At 44.7% G+C, this 12,576-nt stretch overlaps 1 protein-coding gene across 5 annotated transcripts in view; it reads left to right on the forward strand.

Annotated features, from left to right (window-relative positions):
- The window catches only part of plxdc2 (plexin domain containing 2), a 506,097-nt gene that overhangs the window by 46,350 nt on the left and 447,171 nt on the right, over positions 1 to 12,576 (forward strand). The window lies entirely within an intron of this gene.

Raw genomic sequence — 12,576 nt, forward strand, 5'->3', positions numbered from 1 at the left:
TGATATTAGTACGTCGTTCCTCCAGTTGATGCGGAGAATCATCTCAGACAACATTAACGGTACCTTTCCAGGGCTTTGAGGGTGGTATCTGTATGTAGTCCAGGTTTCTGAGCCATATAGAAGAGTTAGGCGGACGACTGCCTTGGACACGAGTACCTTAATATCAGCACAGATCATAGAATCTCTACAGTGCAGATGGAGACCAGTCGGCCCACCAAACCTACACTCTGAAAGAGCGCGTTAAATGGCCCACTCTCTCGCCCTATCCCTGTAATCCCATATCCTCACCTAACCTTTGAATACTAAGGACAATTTAGCATGGCCAATTCTGCATATCTTTGGAGTGTGGGAGGAAACCGGAGCACTCGGAGGAAACCCACACAGACAGGTGGAGAATGTGCAAACTCCACACACCACCCAAGATTGGAATTAACCTGGGTCCCTGGTGCTGTGAGGCAACAGTGCTAACCACTAAGCCATCGTGTCACATTCATAGAAGACTCTCATCCGGAGGCGGCGTTCGTGGATTGGATATGATGTTGAATCTTGACTTTGATGTCAGTCTTAGATGAAGAGTGGCTCCCCAGGTAAGTATCGGCAAGGCACAAGTCAGGAGTTTGAAGTAATAATCTGCAATTGCCTGGATGAGTCCTGCTCCAATGACAGTCAAAATTATCAAGCACAAAGTAGTCTGTTTGATTGGCATCCCATCCACCAGCTTCTACATTCACTCACTCCATACCAATACACAATTGCAGCAGGATATATACCAGGTGCATTGCAGTGACTCTCCAAGGCACCTTCAACTGCATCTTCAAATGCCTTGACCGATAAGGTCAAGGGCAGCATATCATGGGAACACCATTGCCTGCACATTCCCCTCCAAATCACACCATCCGGATTTGGAGCGATATCGCTATTCCTTAACTGTCACAAGGAATAATGTCCTGGAACTTCTTCACTCGCAGCACTGTGGGTGTGCCTGCACCAGATGGATTGCAGCGGTTCAAGAATGCCGCCTTCTCTAGGGCAACTGCGGATGGACAACAGCTGCTGGCCTAGCCAGTGAAGCTCACATCCCATGATGGAATTTATGAAATGGATTTTCAATAAAAGTGTTTTTTTTAAATTGGTTACTGTGGATATCAGAATAATGTCACTTTCTGTCCAATTTAACTCCAGACACTGTGGTGTCTCAAATTTCCCTAATTTGATATCGTCAGTGGGCGACACGGTAGCACAGTGGTTACCACTGTTGCTTCAACCTCCAGGGACCCGGGTTCGATTCCCAGCTTGGGTCACTACCTGTGTGGAATCTGCATGTTCTCCCCCAATCTGTGTGGGTTTCCTCTGGGTGCCCCGGTTTCCTCCCACAAAATCCCGAAAGATGTGCTTGTTAGGCAAATTGGATATTTTGAATTCTCCATCAGTGTGCCCGAACAGTTGGCGGAATGTGACGACTCGGGAATTCTCATAGTAACTTCATTGCAGTGTTAATGTAAGCCTGCTTGTGACACTAATAAAGATTATTATTATACTTGTACTGCCTGCTTTGAGTTTTTGAATTGATGTTCTTAATGAAAGATTTGGAATTGGCATGGGACAACACAACATTGTGGGCAGGCAGGGTGAGGGAGTGTGGGAATGCAAACGTAAACAATGAGACACTGGATGGGTAGAGATGCTGACTCATCATTTATAGCATCAATATTTAAGGATACTGCCAAGGCAAATAATCTAAACTGGAATTGAGAAAGTGGTAAATTAAGCATATTGGATCCTGGGCTTTATAGATAGGGGTATATAGTACAAAAGCCAGGAAGGTATGATGAACTTGTATGAAATATGATTCAACCTCAGCTGGAGTATTGTGTTCAATTCTGGTGTATTGTGTTCAATATTGTGCTTGTTTGGTGAATTGGACATTCCGAATTCTCCCTCAGTGAACCGGATAGGCACCGGAGTGTGGCGACTCGGGGATTTTCACAGTAACTTCATTGCAGTGTTAATGTACTTGTAATACTAATAAGGATTATTATTATTATTATGGGCACCAAATGCAGGAAGGAGGTCAAGACATTTAAAAAGTGTGCAGAAAAGATTCACCAGGATGGCATCTGAAACTTCAATCATGTGGATATATTGGATTGGAGAAGTTGGTACTGTTATCCTGGGAGAAGCGAAGATTAGGAAGAGATATGACAGAGGTATTCAAGAGAAGTCGGGGAAAATACTTCCTGTTCGCAGGAGGATCGAGAATCTGAGAACAATGAATTAAAATCATTAGCAAAAGAAACAACAGCGACAAGAGGAAGAACATTTCTGCAGAGAGTGAGAGGATTTGGAGTGCACTGTCTGGGAGTGTGGTGGACGCAAATTCAATTGAGGCATTCAAAAGAGAATTGGATAATTATCTGAAGAGAAACATTTGCAGGGCTTTAGGTGAAAGACAGCTTTGTGGGATTAGATGAATTGCTCTTGCAGAGAGCCAGCACGAATATAACATTCTGAATGGTGTCCTTCTGTGCTGTATCCATTCCAAGATTCTATTATGAATCCATAGAAGTTGGTAATACTGCCCACTCCATAATGGTTTGGAATATTATATATAATTCTCGCGAAAATGGAAATGAATTTTTCTACTGAAACCTGTACATGCATTGCCCCTAACAAAATGTAATGTTAAAACTCAAAGGGTGGAATTCTGCAAGGGTGTTCTAGAATTCTAGACAAGATTCACAGGACAAGATTGTGTCAATGCTGAATAAATGCTGTATATTTACTCTCCCTCAGTGAACCGGATAGGCACTGGAGTGTGGCGACTAGGGGATTATCACAGTAACTTCATTGCAGTGTTAATGTACTTGTAATACTAATAAGGATTATTATTATTATGGGTACCAAATGCAGGAAGGATGTGAGGACATTTAGAAAGGATGCAGAAAAGATTCACCAGGATGGCATCTGAAACTTCAATCATGTGGATATATTGGATTGGAGAAGTTGGTATTGTTATCCTTGGAGAAGTTTGTGCCTGCCCTGTTCCCCAGGGTTTCTATTGTTATGGGCCAGGGTTTAGAGAACCCCAAAGTGTATCATGGAGTTCACCTGACCCACAACTTTTAATAGATTGTGGTATGGGGAGCACACGGCCCACTTTACATGTGTGGTACAGCAGAAATGGAAAAGTATTTTTTAAAGCAAAACAATTATTCTATGAACTCAAGTTAATCTTTTTAAAACATATAATGAACATCTTAGCAACCATCAATTCAAATACAACCCCCAAAGACTACAACACTAAGTCATCCTTTAAGCTTTCCTTCTAACATCCATATTACTTAAAAACAAAACATTTAACAGAAGCACATCAGGTCAAAGTCACTACTGAACAGATTTCTAATTCTCAATTCACCAAATGATCAAGCGATAGTCTTTTGATGGCAGAGAGAACAGCAGTACACCTGTTTGGTCTGGCTTCAGCTCCAACACTGAAAACGAAACTAAAACACACCCTGCAGCCTGCTCAAAAACAAAAGTAAAAAGCTGACAGACAGCCCAGCTCCACCCACTCTCTGACATCACTGCAGTAGTAAACACCCATTTCTTAAATGTACTCTCACTACAGATATTTATATATACACCCATTTATAAACACCCATTTCCTAAAGGTACTCTCACATGACACTACCTATCTTCCACTGAAGTTAAGCTAGCGGGTGAGGAGAACCTCTGCAACAATGACATTACCCTAATTTCTTTTGGCGATGGCAAAAAACTTCACCTTCCTACTGTGACAGCGATAAGATGCTGGGGGGCAGTGCAGGGAATCACAAAGATAAGTGCACATGATAGAGACAGTTGCACTCATCAATTTCAGTATTTCATAGAGATCCCATATGGTTTCCTCTTAAGTGGTTGAGTTTTATTTACCTTTTTGATTCTACATATCTTTTGTTTTGGAGTTATAGACTACCCTCAAATGAACTCTAGCTCTCCGCTTGTTGCCCTGATATCTTGAAAATTTTGTAGCAAAACAGATTGGAAAGAAATGAGAATGATCCTCAAACTTATGTATATAAAAAATGCTTTATTTTCGTCATAGCCTCACACAGCATCTTGAATGCCGTCAGGATGTCTGCCTCCACCAAACTATTAGCACAATGTTTCCAGATATTGATCATGGTATGAAGAAGTTGTTCCGAAAATCTATACTGAATTTGGCAGTTAGTCTGCAGCCCCGGGTTATCTTGAAATAATGCTCAGCAAACTTTTCTGAACCTAATGCATTTTGAAGCCTTGGACTCCTCAAAATGATCTGAGTCGTGAGTTACATGACACATAACGTTGTGAAATTGGTCATTTTTATGTCAGTTTTCTAAATGGCAAATGAGCACAACTAGAGCAATTCTGCTCGGAAATGGTGCAATGTTCAGGGAGAAGGGTGAAAGACTCTTGGTCTAGATATTTCCCATCACTGAATATTAAAGCAGCGAGATTACTTTAGCTGTCCATCATATGTGCTTTTCCAAAGGGGTAGACTGTGCCTAGGACCTCGTCACTGTGTTACATCTTTTTAAAAAAATATTTTTATTCTCCTCCTTTTTCACATTTACATCAAATATACACCCTTCAACAAATAATCAACAGTAACAAATACAAAGGCAATTATCCTACCCACCCCAAACACCCCCCAACATTTTAAATACAGAACAAAAAATAATCAAGAATCCACAATCACCCCGTACATAATCACCAATAACCATTCCATTCCAACCCCACCCCCTCCATGTTCGATGTCATCCAATTCTTGAAAGTGCATGATAACCAAAGCCCATGAGTTGTAGAACCCTTCTATCCTTCCCCTCAACTCAAACTTCACTTTCTCGAGTGTTAAGAACTCCAGCAGGACCATGCCACGCCGAGGCACAGACCCGAGAAGCCGACCTCCACCCTAACAGGACCCGCCTTCGGGCGATCAGCGAGGCAAACGCTAAGACATCTACCTCCGCACCCGCCTCCAATCCCAGCTGGTCCAAATATGGCTTCTATGGCCCTGGTTCGAGTCTCATGTGCACCACCCTCGAGATTATCCTGAAGACCTCCCTCCAGTTTTGGACCGGACGAAAATATATGAACGTGATTTACGGGGCTCCTCCCACAGCTTTGTCTTTGTTACATATATTCCCTGTGTGATTCGTGACTTCCTTATTCTCAGAGATGAAGTGAAACTCACTGCCAGAATATTGCTACTCCTTGCAAATTATGCCACAGAGTATGAAAGTGGTAACAGATTCATTGTATTCTAGTTGTCACAGCAAGCTAGGTCTAAATAAACATACAAAAAATTAACGATAAACCCATTCAAACAAAAGAATGTACTGTGGATGCCAGTAATCTAAAATAACAGCAAATGCTGGAAACACTCCCGTACTGGCCTCCCCGAACAGGCGCCGGAACGTGGTGACGAGAGGCTTTTCACAGTAACTTCAATGAAGCCTATTTGTGACAATAAGTGATGATGATGATTATTATTATTAATAAACACTCAGCAGGTAAGGCAGTACCTTGGAGAGAGAAACACAGTTTCAGGTCAATGATCTTTCATATCCTGCCCGTGCCGGTAAATGGTAGGCTGCCTCCTCCACCGCAAAACATGCTGTTCGGGGAGGAAAATCCCATCCAATACTCAAGCAAGTATAACAAAAAGATAATTTGTCATTACTTCCAGTTTTACAAAATCCTTGACCCAAGCATGAAGCTGAAAAGCTGAATCCAATTGAAGCCAATGGATTTTAATACTCTAATGTTTCTAAAACACATGCATTTATCTAGTGCCTTTCATGACCACTGGATGTGCAAAAGCACTTTATAGCCAATTAAGTACTTTTGAGTTGAAGTCATTGTTGCATTCAAAGAAATGCGACAGCCAGTTAGCACACAGCAAACTCCCGCAATCAGCAATATGATAATGGACAGATGTTCTGTTCTATGATGTTGATTTAAGGGTAAATATTGGCCAGGGCACCTGTGATATTTCCTCTGCTCTTCAGCCATGGGAGTTCTTACCTCCAACCGAAAGAGCAGACAGGGTTTTGGTTTAACTTCTCAATCAAAAGCTGGCATCTCTGATCATATAGTAGGAAGGAAAGTGGAGTCAAGCCCACAATCTGGTCAGCCATGATCTTATTGAATGACAGAGAAGGTGGGAAGGGCCAAATGGCCTACTCCTGCTCTAGATTTGTATCTTCACTATATAGTGCATTGGACAGTCAGCAGGACTCTTGTACTCAAGTTCAGTATTCCAACTTGAAGCCCCAACCTTCTGCCTCAGAGATGAGAATGCTATCAACTGGGCCAGAGTCAACACTAACATGTTGTCCATTCATTGCAACATTTTGGAGATCAATTCACGTCTGCATGCATTGTTTTAGTTAAATGTTTCTTGTTGTTTCCAAGTAGATTCAGTGGTGCAAAGACATGGCTATTGTTAATAAACTGGGTTTCCTAGGATTCCCGATCCAAGCACAATTTATATCAAAACATTTCTTCCTGCAATTCAATTTAATTGTGATAGGAGTCGTCCATTGACTGCTGCAACAGCATACAATTAAGGGGCAGAAAACTGACCGAGAGTATGCCACCTGAAGAAAAAGCCAGAAAGCATTAGTGCACACTCCAGATCATGTCAGTAACTTGAGGAGTAATCACTTATAAATTGCAGGGTGCAATCTTCCATTAGTGATTCTTTTGTTACATAGAGCAAAATGAGAAACATTTTATTGAGGTATTTATGGTTTTATAACAATAACAGAAGAAGACAGTGTACATACAAATATAAACATAGTGCAAAGGCCGTCTTCCTCCCTCACAGGTCCCACCTTTCTTACACACTAATCTAAACTTAACCCCAACCTTCCCTCCTTCCGCTGACGGTTAATTTTCCCCAAAGAAGTCGACGAACTGCTGCCACCTCTGAACGAACCCTAACATTGACCCTTTCAGGGTGAACTTGATTTTTTGCAGACAGAGAAAGCTAACCATGTCAGTTAGCCAGGTCTCCGACTTCGGGGACTTTGAGTCCCTCCAAGCTATTAGTATCCATCTCTGGGCTACCAGGGAGGCAAAGGCCAGAACGTCTGCCTCTTTCTCCTTCTGGATTCCCGGGTCTTCTGACACTCTGACAATCGCCACCACTGGACTCAGTGCCACCCTTGTTTTTAACACCTTGGACATGACATCTGCAAACCCCTGCCAGAATCCCCTAAGCTTCGGGCATGCCCAGAACATATTAACATGGTTCGCTGGTCCTCCTGCACACCTTGCGCACCTATCTTCTACCCCAAAGAATCTGCTCATCCAGGCCACTATCATGTGAGCCCGGTGAATGACCTTAAACTGTTTCAAGCTGAGCCTGGCACATGTTGTGCTTGTGTTTACTCTACTCAACGCATCCGCCCAGAGACCAAGCGTACCCCTCCTTAATGAACTCCATGCATTCTATGCTTATTTCGAGCGGGAAACCATCAAATTGTCGTCAACTACCCCAACAGCCTCGGACATACCCATTCCTACTGCCACAGCCTCAGAAGTCAGATCGACTTCCTTGAAAGCAAAGTGACCTGACGGAGTCCCTGGTTGCGCACTCAGATCCTGGGCGGACTAACTGGTGGTTGTGCTCGCAGACATCTTCAACCTCTCCCTACTCTGGTCCGAGGTTTCCACCTGCTTCAAGAAGACCACCATCGTACCAGTATCAAAGAAAAAACAGGTAACGTGCTGAATGACTACCATCTGGTGGCCTTGACATCTATCATTATGAAGTGCTTCGAGAGGTTGGTCATGAGATACATCAACTCCATACTCCCAGAAAGCTTTGGTCAACTGCAGTTTGCATACCACCACAATCGGTTGACAGTAGATGTTTTCTCCGTGGCTCTGCACTTATCCCTGGAACATCTCAACAACAAGGACGCCTACATCAGACTTCTATTCATTGACTACAGCTCCGTCATCAACACCATAATCCCGGCTAAGCTCATATCAAAACTCTAAAATCTAGAACTGGGCTCATCCCTCTGCAAGTGGATCCTCGACTTCCTGATCCATGGACCACAATCAGTAAGAATAATCAACAACACTTTCTCCACGATAATCCTCAATACTGGGTACTCAGCCCCCTACTATATTCCCTATACACACACAACTGTGTGGCAAAATTTGGCTCCAACTCCATCTACAGGTTTGCTGATGACACGACCGTAGTGGGTCAGATCTCAAACACCGATGAGTCAGAGTCCAGGAGGAAGTTAGAGAACCTCGTGGAATGGTGCAATGACAACAATCTCTCCCTCAATGTCAGCAAAACTAAGGAGCTGGTCATCAACTACAGGAAGCAAAGTGTGGTAAACACCCTTGTCTTCATCCATGGTGCCAAGGTGAAGATGGTTGACAGCTTCAAATTCCCAGGTGTACAGATCACCATCAGTCTGTCCTGGTGCACCCACGTTGACACTATGACCAAGAAAGCACAACAGTTTCGATACTTCCTCAAGAAAGTAAGGAAATTCGGCAAGTCCATATTAACTCTTAACTATTTTTACAGATGCAGCATAGAAAGCATCCTATCTGGCTGCATCACAGCCTGCTATGACAACTGCTCGGCCTAAGACCTCAAGAAACTACAGGGTCATGAAAACAGCCCAGTCCATCACGCAAACCCGCCTCCCATCATTGACTCTGTCTACACCTCCCACAGCCTTGGGAAAGTGAACATCAGAATCAAAGATCCCTCCCACCCGGGTTATTCACTCTTCCATCTTTTTCCATCAGGCAGAAGATATAAAAATCCGAGAACAGGCACTAATAGATTCAGAAACAGCTTCTTCCGCTGTTACCGGACTTCTGAGTGGCCTTCTTACAGACCAAACTGACCTTTCTATGCATCTTCTATACTGTTGTTTGCAATATATTTCATATGCTTCACCTGATGTCTATGCCTATGTATTTACATTGTGTATTTATCGTATGTCCTATGTTCTTTTCATGCACAGAATAATCTGCCTGGACTGGACGCAGAACATTACGTTTCACTGTACCTCGGTACACGTGACAATGAATGAAATGAAATGAAATGAAATGAAAATCGCTTATTGTCACAAGTAGGCTTCAAATGAAGTTACTGTGAAAAGCCCCTAGTCGCCACATCCCGGCGCCTGTTAGGGGAGGCTGGTACGGGAATTGATCCGTGCTGCTGGCCTGCCTTGGTCTGCTTTCAAAGCCAGCGATTTAGTCCTGTGCTAAACCAGCCCCTAAACCAGAATCTAAACCTAATCTAAATCTAATCTAATCCTTCACTGCCTGTCTTTCTGGAGTATAGTAGTCCTTAGTCTGGAAAGATGCTGCAATAACTGTGGTAAGGCATTGAGTAATTATTTTATACTGGTGTGTTGCTATAACTCTGTAAAAACTGAACAGGAGAGCTACATTTAGCACCCATTATGGTAAATACAGGTCTCTGTAAAACTCATAGCCTAGAATTTTCTGTTGTTGCATTATTCATGGTTAAACTGAGATTTGAAAAGTTTCTCAGAGTCCTCGTTTTTGCTGATTTGCATATGGTGCCAATACAGGCAAACCTGTGGTCATTCTTTCCCACACTGAGCCAACCAGTAACAGGGAACATACACCAAATCACCTGTAAAATTCTAAGCCAACTCAATGCCTGGAATAGTGTGAAAGCAACGCTCGCTGCTAATTGGTATAGCTTTCGGAGTTATTGGTTGAGATAAACTTTTATCGGTGAGGATTTGACCTCTTCGTCACTGAAATTAATGATCTACATCTTGCGGTATGCCAATTCTTCTGAAAAGAAACTGAGGATGGGGCAGATTGTACAGCACTTTAAGGCACCTCTAATTGATCCAGAGATGTGAAATGCTGCTTCGCAATTACAGTGGTTTGCGTATTGTGTTAATGACCGAATTCTTTTTTTTCATTTATGGGACGTGAGTGACACTAGCTGGGCCAGTATTGATTGCCCACCCCTAACTGCCCTTGAGAAGTTGGTGCTGAGCTGCCTTCTTGAACTGCTGAAAGTGGTAGGGCCGAGGAATATATTCAACAACGTCCTGGGCGTGAGATGATTGGTCTCCCAACAACCACAACCATTTCCCTTTGTGTTAGCTATGGTTCCAACCAGGCAAATGTTTTCCCCATAACTTCCACAGACTTCAATTTTACTCAGGCTCATTAATGCCTCATCCTCTATCCAATGCTGTCTTGATGTTGTGGACAATCGCTGTGTCCTTGGGCGAGATTCTCCCGTACCCGGCGGGGCGGGGGGTCCCGGCGGGACGAAGTGATGTGAACCACTTCGGCGTCAGCCCGCCCTAAAGGTGTGGAATCCTCCGCACCTTCAGGGGCTAGCTGGCGCTGGAGTTGTTTGCGCCCCAGCGGCTGGCGTGGAAGGCCTTTGGCGCAACGCCAGCCGGAGCCGAAAGGACTCCGCCGGTGCGTCAGCGGTTGCTGACGTCATCCCCGCACATGTGCAGGGCGGGGGTCACCTACGTGCGGCCATTGCGGAGGTTGACATGGCCGACGCGTAGGAAAAGAGTGCCCCCATGGCACAGGCTCGCCCGCGGATCGGTGGGCCCCGATCGCAGGCCAGGCCACCGTGTGGGCACCCCCCGGGGCCAGATCGCCCCGCGACCCCCCCAGGACCCCGGAGCCCGCCCACGCCGCCAGGTCCCACCGGTAAGGGACCTAATCTGATCCACGCCGGCAGGACCGGCAAAAAACCAGCGGGACTTTGGCCCATCACGGGCCGGGGAATTCGGGCAGCCCCGGGGCCCATTGAGTCGTGCCGGTCCCCGCCATTCTCCGAGGCGGGCGGCGTGACTTACGCCTCACCGACTTTTGGACGGCTGGAGAATTCGGCGGCCGGCAGGGGCGGGATTCATGCCGACCCCCAGCGATTCTCCGACCCGGCGGGGGGTCAGAGATTCCTGCCCCTTGTCTCTAAAATTCAGCTCTTTTGTTCATGTTTGAATGAAGACCGAAATCATGCCTGGGGCTAAGTGCACCCAATCAAAACCATACTGAGCACATCCTGAACTTTATCACATCAGTGGTCTGTGGTTTGTTCATAGGAGTCATAAGGACTTTTATTGTGACACAATGATAAGCATGATGGCACCATCTTCCTTTTCATCCTAGAGCGTGATTTGGCGCATAAAAAACAGAGTCCCGGTTTGGGCAGGTATAACGGGGTACGCCGTGAACAACCCCACTGAAGCTGCACTTAACTCACTTCCTGCACTGATGGGCTGACCTCCCACTGCGGCCTCCAAACCCCCACACTGCCGCAACTTACCTCTTAGGGGATCTTTGAGCCCCCCCTTCATCCCACCTCTTAAGGGCAAGGCACCCAGATCTGGCACCCAGAAACCTTGGCACTGCCAGCCTGGTCCTGGCAGTGCCACTTAGGCACACTGGCAGTGCCAAGGTACTCAGGTGCCAGAGGGAAGACCAGAGTGCCACCTTACCCAGAAGCCAACCACCTGATGGCTTGGGAGACCCTCCAAGTGCTGTTACACCTGGTTGTGTGGACCAGTGCTAAACGGCGGCATGGCGAGGTCTCCCAGGTACAGGAGTAGTTCCATGGCCCCAGGAGAATCCGGCGCATAATGGCTATTTAAATATGTTCATCTGGATCTAGTCCAGTTTTCCGAACATCGGAAATCTCGGGAGACGCCTCTCGCGAGATTTAACGGCCTCGTTGCATCACCAAGTCGGGCGCGAGAAGGCCGTTCGATCGCGCGCCTAGAGCTTAACTATAACCTCTCCTAGTTTTAATATATTGTCTTTACTTCCTTTCTAATTTATATGCAGTGCCATTTTTTATAACTTCTTATATATTTTACTCACTTTTCCAACTTCTTCCATCGGGCAGGAGATTCAGAAGTCTGAGAACACGCACGAACAGACTCAAAAACAGCTTCTTCCCCACTGTCACATGAATCCTAAATGACCCTCTTATTGACTGACCTCATTAACAGTACACCCTGCATTCTTCAACCGATGCCAATGCTTATGTAGTTACATTGTATATCTTGTGTTGCCCTATTATGTATTCTCATGTATTTTCTTGAATTTTGTTTAATTCCCTTTTCTTCCATGTACTGAATGATCTGTTGAGCTGCTCGCAGAAAAATACTTTTCACTGTACCTCGGTACATGTGACAATAAACAAATCCAATCCAATCCAATTTTTGCTTGCTTGTTTTCTTCTTGCCCTCCAACTTTTGTCCATTTTGGACAGAGAACTATAGACTGTACATCAACAAGTCTTGCTTTGAGATTTACAATGCATATATCATCAATACATCCATATTAATGGTTAAGTGTTGAGAGACAAACTAAGAAGCAGTAATTCTCCATATAGTTTGTCAGGAGTCTCTGTGGTCTGATTTTTTCACATTGCTGATGCTCTCAGGATTAAAGTTTGAGCAAAAGCAATCTTACTGACAGGCCTTAGTGCAGCATAAAGACCCAGGAGCACTGTGCAGCAAAAAT

Source organism: Scyliorhinus canicula, chromosome 5, assembly GCF_902713615.1.
Source record: "Scyliorhinus canicula chromosome 5, sScyCan1.1, whole genome shotgun sequence".
NCBI classification, from domain to species: Eukaryota; Metazoa; Chordata; class Chondrichthyes; order Carcharhiniformes; family Scyliorhinidae; genus Scyliorhinus; species Scyliorhinus canicula.